Raw genomic sequence first — 20,952 nt, 5'->3', positions numbered from 1 at the left:
ACAAACGTAATAGAAAGATCATGAGTCATGGGACAAAGATATAACCTGCACACATGTCATAGGCAATCGTATTACTATCATATTTCACATTTTACACGATCATAGTACACATGTTAGCACATCCCATACATCATCACGTACGTCGTCATATACATCATCACATCATAATCTATATCGTTACCCGCGTCCGGGTAACCCTCTTATGCCGCCCACTCGTGGTGATCATGCTTGGCCCTCTCGGCTCGGTGTAAACATTGCAGCCCGCATTAGCGGTGACATGCCCGGCCATATAGGCCTGGTGGAATCATACGCGGCCCGCATTAGCGGTGACATGCCCGGCCATATAGGCACGGTGGAATCTTATTATCACGACATCAATCATAGCACGTCAATATTATACATCTCAAACCATAGCATCATGTTATCATTTCTTAGCGTTCCATGTATCCCATAGTGTTACAAGTTAGCATTACTTATCATCTTATTGTCATAACATCCAATAGCATTAAGAGCATTCATTAGGCTTTAAGACAACCATACTATGTCGGGGTGACATAAGGTCGTGAACCCCCGATTGTATTATGGACATTTATGAGTATCATGCCTCGCCTTGAAGGGAAGAAAACATAAGGCGAGTGTTAACAATAATAACATCATTAGCATTGTAGGAACATCATTCCACAATTTCTTGAGTCTCTAGACTCTAGCTCATTGTCATCACTATCATGCTCATAGGGGATTTAATATATAGAAGGACTCTTAAGCTTCATCTTATAGAAGGATTTGTGGAAAGCTTGAAGGATTCATGCCTTTTGAAAGAAGAGTTAAGCCTCACATACCTTTGTCGTTTAAGCAATTTAGCATTTGCTTATTCTCCTTCAATGTCACGCCTCTACCTTAAAAAAGAGGATTCGTACGATCGTTAGTTAACCAACTATAAGAAAGCACTACTATTTCTAGAGAAAATTGGGCAGCACTTCCTTTGTTTATACTACTTTTCCCGCATTCCATATCAACTCCCAATCACCCACAATAACAATCACAATATAGCAAATCACAATTATCATTCATATACAATGGCCATGATCCACCATTTCTCTTCATTTTTCCCCACATTTATGGTTTTGGGTTCGCTATCGTATTTTCCCATGTATCACACTTATCTCATGGTCTACATGTCATTTATAACATATTCATACTCACAACACACTAACATTCATGATTCAATTTAACTACCACTCACTCATGACACTATTCACTCTTGAATGACCCATTTGCTATGTTCTTCTACAATTCGGGTACCTTAACCTTCCAATACCTTAAACAACATAAAATGGTCATGAAACCTACCTTGGATGATGGTTGAACAAGTCTTGAGTGGAGTTTCTCCTCTAGCAACAAAACCCTATCTCACCTCTTTTGGTTTTCTTTGAGGAGGATGAACTTTACTTGGGTTTCACACTCTTGTTTTCACAAACTTGGTGTGGTTGATCTTGATTTTCACTTGGATTCTTGTATTGGAAGAGTTTTGGAAGGTTCTAGAGAGATGTTGGGTCGTGGAGAGGGAAGATGAAATAAAATAAAATGAACTTGGGTCCTTATTTAAAAATTGAAATCTGACCCGACATCATTATACGGTCCATTATACGGTCCGTATAAATTTATACAGTCCATATAATCGACCGTAAAACTGCTCCAATGACTACCCTTTTTCTGTGTCAACTTGACGGTACATTATACGAGCAGTATAATTTTATACGGTCTATATAATTGACCGTAAAATCATCCCTTCAGGAACCTCATTCTGCCTCATTCTGTGACTCTTTTACGGTCCATTATACGGCCGTATAATGTTATACGGTCCGTATAATTGACCGTATAACCCATCAGTTCACTAAGTCTTATCCTCGTCATTTCGTTTGATCTCCGATCCTTATGGAGCCTTCTTAACAATTATTTAGCACCTCAATACTAGTCTAAAGGACGTTGTCCCTCGTCAAAACACCATATACATCATACCCTTCATTGGCCTAATCACTGTACGCTAGCGGGGGGCCGGGGGGGGGGGGGGGGGAATTTCCAAGGTGTAAAACTTTTAGAAGCTGATCTAGTAACCACCAATTCAACATCAAGCTTGTCCTTCCTCCGTTTCTTATTTCCTTTAGAGTTCTCATGTGATCCTTCACACTCCTCCAAAATTAGATTACTCTCAGCTTTCTTGACATCTGAACTGATTGTATCTTGCAAATCAGTAAAACAACATTTATTCTCCAAATCCTGCAGGTTATGTGACACCAGATCATGCAATTCTTTGTTAGGAGAAGATTTCTTATGTGTAGGTTTAACATTAGAATTATACTTCAGAATTAGATCTTAAGCAGAAGCCTCATGATCCATATAAACATTGTTACTTGGAAAGCAACCAATAACCATCTTACCATCATTTTCTAAGCTAATTGAATACTTTCCAATTTCACCTTGAACTTCCTCGTTAGAAACTTCATTCACATTCAGATTACCAGCTTGAATACATTCAGAAATCTGATTCTCCTGGGAAACTTTAGAGACCTCCTCAATATCATGATGCTTGTTAAGTACATCAGAATTTTGAGGAATATTCTCCTCTTCATCTCTAACACCCCTATCTTGCTCTCCTAGTTACTGACCATCTGTATCTACAAGTGCTGGCATATTGTTAACATATACTTGATCCTTATTAACCAAATTATACACCCCATCATCAGGGTCATGCAAAACTTCCAAAACACCTTTATTCTGATCAACATCATCTTTTCCCCATATTGCTATAGGTTCAGATACTCCTTCTACAACATTAGGATCTTAATCAATACTTCCATGTACCACAGTAGACTCATGCACATCATCAAATATTAACTCCATCTCTTGTTGCTCAGTGAATTCCACCACCCCAATGTTATGCTCATTGTTCTCCTGTTTTTGATAGTCACGAGCCTCTTTTGAATCATAATCCACAATACTCTCTTGAAATTCTACTTTGCCATCCATCTTATGAACTTCATTATCATTAGTTTCACCCTCTTCTAGAGATATGATCCTATTATTAGCCTAATATTTATCAAGAGAACACATTGCAGCTTCTACACCGTCATGCACAACATTAACTTGACTATGATCCTTCATATCATCATCAATTGCAACCGCAACCCTTTTCTCTACAGAAACATTATCTTCTACCACATCCTCCACAGTACTTTTATTGCCCTTGTTCAACTTACTAACTTCAGTATCATCAACTCCTTGGTTCAAGACCTCAAATTTGTTTGATACAGTAACTTCTTTCTTTCCATCATCCTTCCCAGTTGGAATCACTTTGTTCTTGTTCTATCCTTTGTTTCCAGGATATGTTACCACAGTACCACTAGATAAAACCTTTGGTATATATTGCTGCATTGGTTGTTTCCACCCCCTATAACCTCTATATCTTCGTCGTTGGAAGTACCCTTGTTTGCTTGTTCCAGGTTCCTCTGCTACAACTATAGCCTTTCCATTGTTTTGAGCCACTTCTTCTTTCTCTTCCACTTCATTTTCTAGTAGTTCTTGATGAAGCACAATCATCACTTGAATGACTTTGCAGCAAACAATTTGTGCAATACTTTGGTAGATAGTCATACTGAATATTAACTTGAATAGACCTGATATCATTGGTAACATCATCTTCAATCTCCATCCACACAGATTTAGGAAAATCTGCAAGCAAATCTACTTGCACTTTCACTCTTGCACTATTTGGCCTAGTTTTATTGATAGTAGCAGCATCAAGTTGGATTGGTTTGCCTACGGCTGAAGCCAATGTAAATAAATATTCCTTAACAAAAAAGGTAGGAAGAAGGTTTGGAAACGAGATCCAAGCCATAGCAATTGAAGCCTCCTTTTCAATACTAAACTTAGAATCATAAATCAAAGGTCTTATTTGATAAGAGTGACCACCCTTTGATTTTAACCAAAAAACATTTTTTGATGAGATAGTAATAAAGTCTTCTTTTAAGTCACATCTTATTAATACATGTCTATCTCTCAAGAAACTGACACGACAGTTTCCCTTTGCACCACACTGTTGAGGTATAATAGTTCTCAATTCATGTAACTCGGGCCATCTATACGAAAACTTACCAACTATGGCATTTTGTAGATTTTCAATCATCTCCATTCGTAAGACTTTAGAGGAGTACCATCTTACAACGTGTTTACTATCTATAATCTCCACCTTCTTTATAGGGATGGGTTCACACGTCTGCATGGGAGTTTCAACAGTTTCATGCATAAGAGTATGAAGATATTTTGGTTCATTGTTCGTAATAGTTGCTGGTTTTCGATGTTGAGGATTGCTGGACATAGAGAGAGGAGGGAGGTAATTAAGAGAGAGAGGCGGCGGCTGGCCAGTGGCCGGAATGGCCATAGAAATTTTAGGGTTTTCAAACTAGGGTTTGCATGGGAGGAGAGAGAATAGAGCATTTTTCCTCAACTACGTAGGCATTTTTTTGAGTTCGGTTTGCTTTATTTATTATCCAAGGACTCTGAGTAATTAAAATACATTATGAGAGGTCAAAAATTACGTGTCAACAATTGCCCCTTCGGTGTTCAGGGATGGCGAGACCATCCTTGAATAACGAAATTTGACTAACCCTAATTTTTGACCGACCACACTCATTCTACCTCTCAACTTTATGCAATTTTCACATATGTGGCCAGATCCTGGCTTCTGGGTTTCCTACATATCTCAGGCTATATGATCATTCAGGCCGCTTGTAGTTTAGCTCAACTAAATACTTTTAAGTTATCCGGAAGGAAAATCTTAAGATTCCCGGTGTTATGACCGGGTTCTCTTAGGATGGCTGTTACAATGTGACCGACTCTCTAGTTTTGAGCCCGCCTATATATTCTTGGTCTCTGAGAATCAGGTCATATGTAGTTCGACCCGTTGGGGAAGAGTATGTCCCTTACGCGGGAATACCTTCAGATTTCCAGGTGTGTGTCCAACCGGTCGCGATTTTTAATAAGAAAAACTAAAAACAGACAAAACTTGTGGCTGAGTCTGAGATCGGATGGCTTCCGAATGCCGACCGGAGAGCTTGACTCTCATGGGCATCCTATCTTGACTGGCTCCATAAGAAAAAGTTCCGCAATTTGTCTAGATTTGGTTCAGCAAGCCGGCTCCTTTCTGGCGGCTGTGTACATGTTTCCCGAATTTGACAATATTGCCGATATTCTTCGTGATTGTTACGCCCCAAAACCCACCCTAGACGTGACCGGCATCCGACGTCATGAACAACATCGGAAGAACCTAAAAGATGTAATAACAATACTTGAAGCCGCTAGGTTCAATATTCGCCTCCAACAGTTTGTAAAATAAATGTAAACAAATGATGAATATATGAACTAAATCAGCGGAAGTCTTTATTAATCAAATACTTAGTCAAACGTAATAACTTGCCCGAGAGTTAATCAATAACTCAACAACTACCCACAAGAATGTATACTATGGAGCTTCTAAGATAATGAAATAATAATTTGACTCATCTGGACGCAGCCTGAAAAACTAATATAATGAATAAATAGGGTGTCCCACGAATAAACGTGTGGGCTCACCAAATCATAAGCAACAGCAAGTCCTTCCTAAACGCTCGGAGTATTAAGAACCTGCTTTTCCTTTTCTCCGTTACCTAATATACAATAAAAAATAACAATGGTATGTCTGAGTACTTCATACTCAGTGAGTGCCTCGGTGTTACGCCTCTCGTTTTCATCATAATAAAACTTATGGTTCCTATTCGGGTATGCCTTAAGAATGGAGACTCATGCCCTAGTTTAGGAATATAAAGTGCTTTACCTCATGTATAAGTGTACCACCCGCTATTCCTGGTAACTTACAGGATTGGAAGTTGAACGGATCGAATCATCGCAATCTGAACGAAATCAGGAAATTCTGCAGACCTCAGTCAGTGTCGACGGGCCGTCAACATGTCGAAAGACCGTCGTTAGGGCATCGTCAACATGCTTCTGTAATCACAAATTTGCAGGCGTAACTCGACAAAGCAAGTCGACGGACCGTCGACACGTCGACGGATTGTAGACCTGCTCGTCGAACCACCTCGCTGGAACTTTCTAGTTCCAGTTATAAATAGACGAACCTTGATATATTTTTCAGTTTCCTCCTTCTGTACAAGTCTTTTAGGCTCTATAATATTCTCTCTACCATATTAACTCAAACCCAATGGGGATCAAGGACTATTTACCTAGAATCAAGAGGATCAAGTGTAGAGAGGCTCACTAGGGTTTGGGGGAGTCAAGAATCCCTTTTGTGTTGAAGTTGGGGATTTCCCAAGTGAAGTATTTTCATCTGAAGACCATGCCTACATAATCAAAGGTGAGTTCTACATCTATTTCATGTTATTAACAGTATTGAGTGGTTGAATGACTTGGATTAGAGAAGAAAGTAGAGTATTAGCTCAAAATATGGAAATAATGGTATTTTGAGCAGTAAGTTAATTTGAGTCATGATTCTTAGTATGAGATGAGTATAATCTTATTATGAATGATTCTAGTGACGTTGGGGAAGTATTATTTCATGAGTGAATATGGTGTTGTATGGTAGTCATAGTTATGGATGACTTTGAAAGTGAATTTGAGAAGTGAACAATGTTTAAGTTGAGAAATCTATTGATTATGATATTATGGGTGTTGTTGTTGCTATTTGGGAGTTGCTTATTATATGGAGAAAGTGGTCGAAACAAAGGAAATGCTGTCCAATTTTCGTTAGCTCTTAGTCGCTTTAGATTAGACTTAAGAATGTTTCAAATGATCTAATGTAGTGCGAATTCTCTTGAATGTAGAGTTGTGAGCTTAGAAGGAGAACGCTTTGTCGTTAAGGAGACATAAAGGTATGTAAGGCTAGTCCCCTTTTTTCAAAGGCATGACTTCTATATTATGATTTCTTTTTTATGTTTCCATGATCTCCTTACATCCCAAAAGGATGAAAGTTAAAGATTCTAAAGAGCTTCTTAGGAGATAGAGATGAGATATGTTCTATGATAATGATGATGATAATGATGCTATCATGAGCTTGATAATCCTATCTTTATGATTTCATTGATGCTATTTCTTATTGTCGTCTCACCTCATGATATTAGTTCTTTCAAGGTGAGACATATCGATGATGATTATTCCATAATGTAATCGAAGGTTACCGTCCTTACGTCACTCTGATAGAGTTACAGCTTTTACTTGGGCTCTCATGCATGCTCTATGTATTTCATGTATGATTACACCATGCCTAGTTGGCCGGGCAGACACCACTGCGTTGGGCGTAAGTGGGCAACTATGATGATAATAACACCGGGCCTAATTGGCTGGGCAAACACCACTAGTGGGCGGCATGAGGATGGTTACCCCAGATGCGGGAGGCCCGGACGCGGACTAATGATGATCACACCATACTTATACGGTCGGGCCGTTTATATATGTATACATGATATGATGATGTTTATCATTAAAAGTAGCATGCATGGTTCCGCCTTAAGAGGCAATCAATTACAGGTTATTCCTTCACTTTATGTTCTCTCATTTCTTTATTATGTTGATATGAATGCCTTACATACTCAGTATATCTTCAAGCAGAAAGAGTTGAATTTGCGGCAACGACGATGGTTGGAACTGCTAAGGATTATGATGTTGATATCTTGTATCACCCCGGAAAAGCGAATGCTATGGCTGATGCTCTTAGCCGTAGATCTATGGGAAGTTTTTGTGATGTTCAGCCAGAGAAAAGAGAAATGGCTCATGAGCTCCAGCAGTTAGCTAGCCTAGGAGTTCGAGTAGTGGACTCAGGTAACAGGGGAACTACTATTCAGAATTCAGCAGTTTCGTCGCTAGTAGCGGAAGTGAGAGAGCGGCAATACTAAGATTCCATGCTAATGCATTACAGAGATACATTCCCTCAGAAGGAGGAGTCATCATTTGAGCTTTCAGAAGACGGAGTTCTTCGATGCCAGGGCAGATTTTGTGTCCCCAATGTGGCAGGTCTACGCCACCAAATATTGAAAGAAGCTCATTGTTCCGGTTATTATATCCACCCCGGAGCAACGAAAATGTATCATGATCTTAAGTCTATATACTGGTGGAATGGGATGAAGAAGGATATAGCAGAATTTGTAGCTCAATGTCCCAACTGTCAACAAGTAAAAATCGAGCACCAAAAGCCCGGCGGATTGTCGCAAGCTATAGAAATCCCAACTTGGAAGTGGGAAGTGATTAACATGGACTTCATTACAGGCTTACCCCGTTCTCGACGTAAGTATGATTCCATATGGGTGATTGTGGATAGACTCACTAAGTCAGCTCATTTCTTACCAGTCAGAACGACGTATGTGGCAGAAGACTATGCAAAGCTCTATGTTAAAGAGATAGTGCGACTTCATGGTGTTCCAGTATCTATTATCTCAGACAAAGGAACCCAGTTTACGGCTAATTTCTGGAAGTCCTTCCAAGAGAGTTTGGGGACTCAGGTGAGCCTTAGCACGGCATTTCACCCGCAGACTGATGGACAAGCCGAACGTACCATTCAGACTCTTGAGGATATGTTACGGGCATGTATGTTAGATTTTGGAGGTAACTGGGATGATCACTTACCACTCATTGAGTTTGCTTATAACAATAGTTATCATTCCAGCATTCAAATGGCACCGTATGAAGCGTTATATGGGCGAAAGTGTAGATCCTCAATTGGGTGGTTTGAAACAGGAGAGGCTAAATTGATAAGGCCAGACTTGGTCCACCAAGCCATAGAGAAGGTTAATCTCATACAAGATCGGTTGTTAGCAGCCCAAAGTCGTTAAAAGTCCTATGTGGATAATCGTCGAAGGGACTTAGAGTTCCAAGTGAAAGATTGGGTATTCTTCAAAGTGTCACCAATGAAGGGTGTAATGAGATTTGGCAAAAAGGGGAAGCTTAGTCCCCGGTACATTAGGCCCTATGAGATTGTGCGCAAGGTAGGCAATGTGGCCTACGAATTAGATCTACCTCCGAATTTGGAGTCAGTCCATCCAGTTTTCCATGTCTCGATGCTTCAAAAGTGTGTTGGAGATCCTAATAGGATCGTGCCAATAAATGATGTGCTAGTGACGGAAAAGCTGACTTATGAAGAGGTACCCATTGCCATATTAGATAAGCAAGTACGGAGGCTTAGAAACAAAGAAGTGGCCTCAATTAAAGTTTTGTGGAGAAATAATAACAGAGAAGAGATGACATGGGAAGCGGAAGAAATCATGAAATCCAAGTACCCACACTTATTTCAGCCCCCGGAAGAGGGCCAAGATGGGACATCAAGATCATAAGGTATGTATGTTTTCCTTTTTATGCATTTGGGTCGTGTGTGGCCAAATTCCATTGCTATTATGTTGTGGCCCTGTGAAGCATTGTTATTATGAGTTGTTGTGACAGGATGGTATTGCATATTATAGGGGAAACTCTGGCGAAATTTCTGTAAATCCCCGAGTGCTTAACATTCGAGCACGAATGTTCTTAAGGGGGGAAGAATGTTACACCTCGGAAAATTTCCCGTTGATGCACAGTGAATGGGCTTACGAAGAGCACGAAGTGTATGGTATTTCAATAAGTAAATAATGACATTCGATGACCCTAAGTAAGATTTCAAAGACATCCGATGTTAGAAAAGAAAGTTGCCAAGTGAAGGCAAGGCATACGATAGGTATCAGACGAGAATTATGAGTAACAAGTTGATGACGGCTTAATGATATTTGGGGAAGCGTTATAACGTCCCTTGGATTGTTAATGAAGTGTTAAACAAGTGTTGAGAAGATCCCATAAGGATTGGATATCAAACGAAGTAGCGAGAACAAGTTTAGTGGACTGATGGGTTATACGGCTCATTATACGGACCGTATAATGTTATACGGACCGTATAATGGACCGCAGAACCCTCACAGTGAAGATCGCTCACTGGTGGGATTATACGGTCAGTTATACGGACCGTATAAATTTATACGGCCCGTATAATGGTCACAGAGACGAGTGAATGAAAGGTACATTTCACGGTCACTTATACGGATCGTATAAGTTTATACGGACCGTATAATGTCCCGACAGATGAGATTTTTGGGTTATTAAAAAGGGAACCAAGTTCAGTATTTCATTTCCACATTTCACTCCTTCTCTCTAGAACTCTCTAGAACATTTCTCCCACACAAATTCAAGAGATATTAGTGATCATCTACATCAAGCTAAGTGAATCATGTGTAAGAAACCCATTAAAGTTCATCCAAAGCAAGAAATCCAAGTGAAGGTGAAACTAGGGTTTTCTTCAAGTGAAGTGTTTGCACCCAAGGTTCATTCCTACACCATCTAAGGTAAGTTTTATGACATTTCCTTGTTGTTTGAGGTACTTGAAAATTGAAACACTTGGATTATATGAGGAAATAGAAAATGGGTCATGAATGTGGGAATAGTGTCACTTTTGAGTAAATGTTTGGATTGAGTTATGACTCTTGATACATTATGATTATAATCATGTTATAAATGACATTGAGAACGTGAAATAGACTTTGTATATGAATGAACGAAATTGTGTGATATGACCATGAATATAGATGGATTGGGGGGGATGAGAAGTAAGGATAATGTAGGTGAATAAAGGCTATTGTGATGATATTGTGAATATTATTATTGATGTTTGGGAGTTGATATATGATATGGAGGAAGTCGTATAAATAAAGGAGATGTTGTCCAATTTTCCCTAGCTTTAGTCATGAATGCTAAGCTATCAATTCTCTAATGTTAGTATGCACTCTAATGAAGGTAGAAACGTGAGCATTGAAGAAGCACGTGCGAGTGATAGAATAGTCGAACGGAAAGGTATGTAAGGATAAATAAGGCATGGTTCTTTGGCCAATCATCTAAATCTTCTATAAGTCTATGACATATTCCAAATGATTCTATCTTCAAAAGCTACTAATCTTATGACTCTCGATATGTATTACGACTGTACTAAGTTGTCACGACCCAACTCCGTAGGCCGCGACTAGTGTCCGTGCTGGACACTCAAACGTACCCAATAACCCAAGTTAGCAAACGACAGAATATTTTCAAATATAGAAGTCGCTTGGCATTAATAATAACCATAAATGAACCGACATCGTACATGGAAGCCGATGAGGCTGTCACAGATCATATCATACTCAAACATATTCAGAACCCACACAAGTATGTCTACAGACCTCTACAGATCATAACAAAATCATAAGATGGGACAGGGCCCCGTCATACCCCTGAATCGCATACATATATATAATATAGCGGCAGACTATACCAATATACAGGCTCTGAACAAAAGAGCGCTCCCAATATAGCAGAATAGATGTCCTAGGCAGGCGATCAGCAAATCTGTCTTCTGTACCTGCGCGGCATGAAAACGCAGCCCCCGAAGAAAGGGGGTCAGTACGAAATATGTACTGAGTATGTAAAGCACGGAACGTAGTAAACAAAGTCATAATCAAAGTAGAAGGTACAGAAAAATGGACAAAATGTACAGATTAGCAAAATGCTGATCATAAAGTATAAATAGTATTTGTTGAAACATATGTCGTACCTGGTCCCAATACGGAACAAGATCATAACCGAAACAGAACTTACAGAGAAGTGAGTGTGACATCCGAAGTATCAAATGCATATTTCCAACATAGTGCAATATCTTCCATTTCAACTTCAAATTTCCAAACCAAGCTCGATGGTTTCACATTCATCATTAATCTAGATCATCACAATATAATTTGGAAGCATTTCATATCATTTCCACAAAATATTCACAAGATATACAAAATATACAAACTTTCCACCAAAGTCATAATTCATCCAAAACTTCTAATCTTTAACATACTTATTCCTAACATGTTTCCATCTTCCTATTACATCAACAATCATCATTATTTGCACCTTAACAACTTCATTTCCATAATGTCATAAAATCATACTAAAATGACACAAACTTCTACATTCCATTACAATGCAAACTTATATCATTTTACCTTCATTTACATTGCAAGGATCACCACAACACAACTAACATATTAAACAAAATTAATTCATTCCCATTCCAATTTCAATATACCACTCGGCCAATACATATAATTCCAACTTCAACCAAATTCAATCAACTTTCATTTCCAATATGAATTTCACCATAACCACAACTAGAATACAACATAAAATTAACTCATCTTTGACTACACAACCACACATGTACACGGCTACATTCATACATATATATATTCATGCAACTTCCATATTTTCATGAATTTTAACCCTTTCTACTTCCCACAACATAAACCAAACCGTCATAACACATAAAAAGGAATTAAATCTTACCCTTTCTCTTCAACTTCTTCACTTGGCCAAAGTGCGGAAACAATGAAACGGATGACTTATCTTCCGAAACAATTATACTATGTTGTAGAGGACCCTTGATTAGTGGAAATACTACAAGAAAATAATTTTTGGAATAAAATTTAAAGCACCTAATTTCCATGGTCTTGGCCGAAATGGCCCCTTTCTCTTGCTCTTCATCTTTTGTCTTCTCCCTATCTAATTTTTCTTGAAGCTTCAAAAGGATAAAGACCCCTTTTTAATATAATTGTCACATGACTAATCACATGACAATTTCATATTGTGGGTTTGGGCCAAGGCTTGGCCGGCCTCCCTTCAAACTTGGGCCTAAATGTTTTTCTTTTCATTATTTTTGGGCCAATTCGGTTGGTCCCGAGTTGGGCCTAGCCCACTGACCTTTCGACCTTAAAACGTCCATATCTCCTTGTACCAACGTCACCTAGGAACCCACGACCTATGGTTGGAAAGCTAATTCAATTATCTATAACTTCTATCTCTTGGTATTTTTCCAAATTCCACACTTATAATACCGTTTTTGCCCCTCCAAGTCAGGTCACCCGGAAACGTTTTCTTAAAAATATTCGTTTGGAGGGCTTCCACTTTGATTTGGCCCAAGGGTCCTTCATGAGTTGTGTTTAACTTTACATATGTGATTCATATAGCTTGTCACATGTTCCAAAAAAAAATCTTGATGTGTGGGCCCCACCTCAGCTTACAAATAATCCGACGTTCAAAAATACGGGATATAACATTCCTCATATGACGAGTAATCCTATAAGGATAGATGTGATGAACGACGATGATAGTGATTACGATAATGATAACGATGATAATGGCGATGATGATAACGATTACGATAATGATAGTGATGAAAATAGTAAAATGCTTATGAGTAATTATGTATGTGTATCTATGTATGACTATTATCGAACCCCGAGCTTATGAGGCCGGGTAGAATATGTGTCTATTTACGTAACGCGTGCACACCTCTGCAGATGGTACGGATAACCCTGAAGCCTTGGTAGGGACAGGTAGATGTAACCCTGAGGCCTCGGTAGGGCCAGGTATGAGTAACCTTGACCCTTGGTTGGCCAAGTATGTATGAAACACCAATCCTTCATGGTCGGGTATGCTATGCAAATGCTATGTATATGATATGATTATGTATATGATATAGATATGAGTATGAATACGAATATGATACAAATATGAATAAGACTATGTGTATGGATACAGCGATGAACGCAGGGTAAATGGGTACGGATATGAGTACGGACACGGATACGGATGTATGTACACAAATACACGTTAAAAATGGGAAGTCCCTATGAAAGGCAAGTAAGTGCTTATGACGATGATTCTACGGTCTTCCATCTTATGCTATTTCTTATGTTGCTTATTATGCTCCTATATTGATATTGATCATGCTTTACATACTCAGTACATTCTTCGTACTGACGTCCTTTAGTTTGTGGACGCTGCGTCATGCCCACAGGTGCCCAGGGAGATAGACTTGATTCGTAGCCACATTACTCAGGGACTACATAACGGAGTTCCATTTCTTTCGAAGCTAAAGCTTTGGTACTCATTCTTTTGTGTATATATTTATGGGCCTATCGGGGTCCTGTCCCGCCTATATGTTATGACATACTCTCCTTAGAGGCTCGTAGACATGTGTATATGGTTAGATATTCCTGGCCTTGTCGGCCTATATTTTGTATATCATTTTGTTAGCCTTGTCGGCTTATGTACATTGATATGGCATAGATGCCAATGATGATATAAAGGCATTGTTGTCCAATGGGACTAGCATGATAGATGAATAGAAATATATGTTTTATTATGTAGGCTCACCTAGATGTAAGTGTAAAGGTACGTTAAGGGGTGCCCGGGTGGGCTAGCACCGGGTGCCCGTCACGGCCCTCCGGTTGGGTCGTGACATTCGCATACTCCACCGATATTAGAGGAGCATAAAGGGGTATCCACTCCAGCTCCAATGCCTCCAGTTCGCCCAACGGGTGCTTCGAGTCAGCAAATGACCGAGGCTATTCAGTTGTTAACACAGCTAGTTGCTGCTTATGCTTAGCGGCAAAGTACGGGCCCTAGTGACAAAGCGACTAGTGCCAGAGCCCGTGATTTTATAAGTTTGAATCCTCCAGAATTTTTCGGGTCAAAGCCGGATGAAGACCCGCAAGGCTTTATAGATGAGATGTTGAGTACGTTGAGGATAATTCATGTTTCTGATATTGAGTCAGTAGAGTTGGCATCTTGTAGGCTGCGGGATGTAGCCGTTCTATGGTATAATAATTGGATATCTTCATGGAAAGAAAATGCACCTCCCCCGGTTTGGTAGGAGTTCATAGATGCTTTTATTCGCCACTATTTGCCACACGAGGTTCGAAAGGCCCGAGCTCATAGGTTCTTGAATCTCAAGCAAGGAAATATGAGTGCCCGGGAGTATAGTCTCCGCTTGAATTCATTGGCTTGGTATGCCCCGGCCATGGTAGCCGATATGAGAGACCAGGTACATCGATTCGTGAGTGGCTTAGGGCCACATTTGATTAAAGATTAGTTGACAGCTTCACATCAGGAAGGGATGGGCATCTCCCGTATTCAGGCCCATACCCAGAATTTGAAAGAGCAGCAGCAACTGCACAGGGGTAAGCGTGATATGGATACAAGGCATAGTAAGAAGGCTAGATCTACCGGTGCTAGTCGTGAGTATAGAGGGGGCCAGAGGTAATAGTATTCCGAATATTCAAGCCAGTCTATGGCTAGTGCACCTCCTCTATTTTCAGGCAGGAGATTTGATCGCCCTATTTATTCTGGACCGGGTCAGGGCTCGAGAATTCCAGGTTCTTAGTTTGGAGGTGATTTTAGTCAGAGGAGGCCACCGGTACCACGATGTAGCTAGTGTGGTAAATTACATGCGGATTAGTGTCATCAAGGATCAGATGCTTGTTATGCCTGTGGTCAGATTGGGCATATGATGCGAGATTGTCCATCGATGAGTGGTAGAGTTGGGGCTCAGCCTACAGGATAAGCAGCGGTTCTTCTTCGTCTGTGCGCCCCCTAAGGTAAACTCCCCAGACTTCTGCAGGCCATGGTAGGGGCAGAGGGATAGCATGCAGTTTGGGTGGTTCTCAGCCTCGTATTTACGCCTTAGCCGAACGACAAGATCTTGAGTCCTCCCCTGACGTTGTTACAGGTATATTATCCATATTCTCTCGTGGTGTTTATGCACTGATTGATCCGGGTTCTACTTTTTCGTATATCACTCCTTATATTGTTGGTCGTATATGGGTGAAACTCGAGCCAATCAAACCTTTTGAAGTATTTACTCCTGTTGGCGACCCGTTAATAGCTCGACAAGTATATAGGAATTGTGTGATTATGGTATTTGACCGTCATACTGTAGCTGATTTGATGGGGCTGGAAATGGTGGACTTTCATGTCATTATAGGCATGGATTGGTTGGCTTCTTGTTATACTAATGGGGATTGTAGAACAAAAATGGTCTGATTCCAATTCCCAGGAGAACCAGCTCTTGAATGGAAAGGCAACACAGCGTCCCTAAGAGGTAGGCTTATTTTCTATCTCAAAGCGAGGAAGATGATTGCGAAAGGCTATATTTACCATTTAGTCCGGGTTCATGACACCGAAGCAAAGCTGCCGACTCTTCAATCTGTTCTGGTAGTGAATGACTTTTCGGATGTATTACCAGATGAACTTCCAGGTCTACCACCAGAATGGGAAATTGATTTTACTATTGATCTATTGCTGGACACCGAACCCATATCTATTCCTCCTTATAGAATGGCTCCTGCGGAATTGAAAGACCTAAAGGCACAACTGAAGAATTTGCTCGAGAAGGGATTTGTTAGACCCAGTTCATCTCCATGGGGAGCACCTGTCTTGTTTGTAAGAAAGAAAGATGGATCCCTATGAATGTGTATTGACTATAGGCAGTTGAACAAGGTGACAATAAAGAATAAGTATCCACTTCCGAGAATCGATGATTTGTTTGATCAGTTGCAAGGTGCTAAGTGGTTTTCTAAGATTGATCAGAGATCAGGATATCATCAAGTGAGAGTTAAAGAAAAAGATATTCCAAAGACGGCTTTCAGATCCAAATATGGTCATTATGAATTTCGGGTTATGTCATTTGGCTTGACTAATGCCCCGACAGTGTTCATGAACTTCATGAATGATGTATTCAGACCTTTTCTGGATCAATCTGCTATCGTGTTCATCGATGACATTCTGGTATATTCTCGATCAAAAACGGAGCATACAGATCATTTGCGTATTGTCCTTGGAATTCTTTGGACTCGTGAACTATATGCCAAATTTTCAAATGTGAGTTTTGGTTGAATTCTGTGACTTTTCTGGGCCATATGATCTCAGCTGACGGTATTCGGGTTGATACTCAGAAAATTGAAGCTGTGAAGACTTGGCCAAGGCCTACGATTCCTACAGAGGCTCGTAGCTTTTTGGGATTAGCAGGGTATTATAGAAGATTTGTGGAAGGATTTTCTTCTATTTTTTCACCATTGACGAAGCTAACTCAGAAATCAGTAAAGTTTCAGTGGATTGATGCTTGTAAGTGTAGCTTCCAGGAATTAAAAGATAGATTAACTTCAGCCCCAGTCCAGACACTTCCCGAAGGATCGAAAGGATATATTGTTTATTGTGATGCCTCCGGTGTCAGGTTAGGCTTTTGTTGATGCAACACGATAAGGTTATTGCTTATGCCTCAGGACAGTTGCGGAAATATGAGAAGAATTATCCGACCCATGATCTTGAATTAGCTGCGGTTATTCATGCTCTAAAAATAAGGAGACATTATTTGTATGGTGTTCATGTTGATATTTATACAGATCACAAGAGTCTCCAATATATTTTCAAGCAAAAGGAGTTGAATCTATTGCAAAGGCGATGGTTAAAGCTGTTGAAAGACTATGATGTAAGTATTTTATATCATCCCGGGAAAGCGAATGTGATGGCCGATGCTCTTAGTCGAAAATTCATAGGTAGTTTATGTGATGTTCAACTGGAGAAGAAAGAATTAGCCCGTGAGCTCCAATAGCTAGCTAGCCTAGGAGTCCGCTTAATGGACTCGGGCAATGCAAGAGTTACTATTCATAACCCAGCTGTTTCATCTTTAGATATGGAAGTGAAAGGGCGCCAATATGAAGATTCCAAGTTGAACCACTATAGAGATGCCCTTCCCCAGATGGAAAAGTCATCATTTGAGGTTTTTACAAATGGGATTCTTAGGTATCGGAACGGGTTATGTTTCCCGAATGTTGCAGGATTACGACAACAGATTCTGGGAGAAGCCCATTACTCCCGTTATTCCGTTCACCCAGGAGCAACAAAGATGTATCATGATCTTAAGTCAATGTATTGGTGGGATGGAATGAAGACGGATATAGCAAAGCTTGTAGGTCAATGCCCAAATTGCCAACAAGTGAAAATTGAGTGTCACGACCCAGCTAGGGGGCCGCGACGAGCGCCCGGTGCTACCCCACCCGAGCACCCGCTTATCGTACATAACATAACATCTAGGTGAACCATAAGTCAATCCGTGCTTTTCTTATCGTTAATCATATTGAACCCATTAGACGACCATCATCATTTAACATATCATAGGCATATATGCCACATCATAAGTACAAGGCCGACGTGGCTAACAAAACATATACAAAACATGGGCCGACATGGCGAAACATCTCTACCCACATACACATGACTACGAGCCTCTAAGAGTATGACATATCGTATGAGCGGGACAAGACCCCGCTATGCCCATAATTATATACACAAAAGAATAAGTACCCAAAAGCTACGGCTCCGAAAGAAATGGAGCTCTGCTATGCAATCTCTGAATAAGCAGCTATGGACCAAGTCTGTCTCCCTGTGCACCTGCGGGCATGATGCAGCGTCCACAAACAAAAGGACGTCAGTACGAAGAATGTACTGAGTATGTAAAGCATGATCAACATCAATATAGAAGCATAATAGATATCATATGAAAATAGCATAGGAGGAGAGACAGTAATATCATCATCGTCATGTCGCTTACTTGCATACATCGTCGTTCGTATCCCATAATAATACTCGTACCATATTTGTGCTCGTATTCGTATACAAGTCCTTATTAGTATCCTTATACATAGTCCTATCACATTCATATTCATATTATATACATAGTCATTTCATATACATAGCATTTATATAGCATACCCGACCTTATAGGATCGGTGTTTTATATATATACGTGGCCAACCAAGGCTCAAGATCATGCATACCTGGCCCTACCAAGGCATCAGGGTTATCCGTACCATCTGCAAAGGTGTGCGCGCGTTTCGTAATCGTATACATACTTTATACATAGTCATATACATATAGTCTTGCCCGACATCATAAGCTCGGGGTCTTATTATAGCCCTGCATGGCATACATATACATATATCATAGCTCGTAAGCATCTCTAATCTCATTTTACTCTCATTATCATTACTATCCTCATCATTATCGTTACATCTACATTATAGACTTACTCGTCTTACGAGGAACATAGTATAATCATAGTACATATCAAGGGTCGTGAGCTTATGAGCTCGGAATGTCAACCATGTGAAGACAACATACTCATATAGAGGAATTAGGAATTTGGCCAAGAACCATGCCTTATGAAAGAAGGGTTAGCCTTACATACCTTTCCGTCAAACTATTCTACACTTGCACGTTCCCTTCCAATGCTAGCGTTAATACCTTCATTAATATCATAACAATGGCCATTAGTCATTCACATTATCCACATTATCTAGATTCCTCAATTTGCCTCTAATTCACCAACATTCATGGTCATAACACCCATCTTCGTCCATTCATCTAAAGTGCTTAGTTCATGATCTTAATACCATTTATAACACATTTATATCACAACACAACAACATTCATAACTCAATTCAAACTATTTCTCAAAATGTCACTATTTATCATTCATGACCTAGTTGACCATATTTTCTACAATCCATGTACTTTAATTCTCCAATACCTTAAACATCTTGTAAAAATCATGAATCTTACCTTAGAAGTTGTAGGGACAAGCTTTGGTTGATAATATTCTTCTTTGAGCAAAACCCTAGTTTTTCTCCATTTGGATTTCTTGACTTGGATGATCCTTGATGATTCCCTTATCCTTGATTCACTTGCCTTAATGTTATGGATGACTTATAATCCTTGAAAACCCATATAATAAATGTAGAGAGAAGTTTTAGAGAGAAGTGGTGTAATGTTGTAATGAAATAAAATAAGTCTTGATCCTCATATTTAATGAATTGGAAAATCTGTGCTGGGTGAACAGTGGTCGTCCATGGAGGTTTATGGTCCGTATTCCACTTTATGGACCGTCCTTCGTGGTCGTCTTTAAGCTTAAGCAGGACCAGAGACTTTGGCCTGCATGCATGGTGATTTACGACCATGGTTTACGGGCCGTAAATCACTTTACGGTCTGTCCACCAGTTCGTATTATACCTCTTCCTGAGCTGGCAGCAAGTTGAAGTTTGGCATGCCAGTTTACGACCTGGTAGTTTACGGACCGTATACACGTTTACGGTCCGTATTTTGCACTTTACGACCACTGGCAGAAGCTGAAGCTTTTGCATGGCAGATTATGACTGCCAGTTTACGGACCGTATTGCACTTTACGGTCCGTATTTTGCAATATACGACCACTGGGCACTCCTCGCACACATCATTAGTCCATTTACTTGCGTACCAACGGAAAATTTCCGAGGTGTAACATTCTACCCCCCTTAGGAACATTCGTCCTCGAATGTTAAAGGCTTGGGGAATTCTATAAAAATTTCGCCAGAGTTTCCTCTATAATGTGGCACTACCACCCTGTCACAACAACCCACAATAACAATGCCTCACAGGGCAATAATACAATAACACTAGAAATTTGGCCACATACGACCTGAATGTATAAAAGGAAAGCATGCATACCTTATGATTTTGACGTCTCATCTTGGACTTCTTCCAAGGGCTGAAATAAATGTGGGTATTTGGATCGTATATCCTCTTCCGCTTCCCATGTCATTTCCTCTCAATTGTTATTTCTCCACAGAACATTAATTGAGGCCACTTCTTTGTTTCTAAGCCTCCGTACTTGCCTATCTAATATTGCAATGGGTATTTCATCATAAGTTAACTTTTCTGTCACTTGAACATCATTCACTGGGACGATCCTCGTAGGATCTACAACACACTTCCGAAGCATCGAGACATGAAATACTGGATGGACTGACTCAAAATCTGGAGGTAGATCTAGCTCTAGGCCACTTTGCCTATTTTGCACACAATTTCGTATGGCCCAATATACCGGGGACTGAGCTTTCCCTTTTTGCAAAATCTCATCACACCTTTCATTGGCGACACTTTCAAGAATACCCAATCTTTCACTTCGAACTCTAAGTCTCTTCGACGATTATCCGCATAGGACTT

Source organism: Lycium barbarum, chromosome 3 (genome assembly GCF_019175385.1).
Source record: "Lycium barbarum isolate Lr01 chromosome 3, ASM1917538v2, whole genome shotgun sequence".
NCBI classification, from domain to species: domain Eukaryota; kingdom Viridiplantae; phylum Streptophyta; class Magnoliopsida; order Solanales; family Solanaceae; genus Lycium; species Lycium barbarum.
This window is presented reverse-complemented; position numbering follows the sequence as displayed.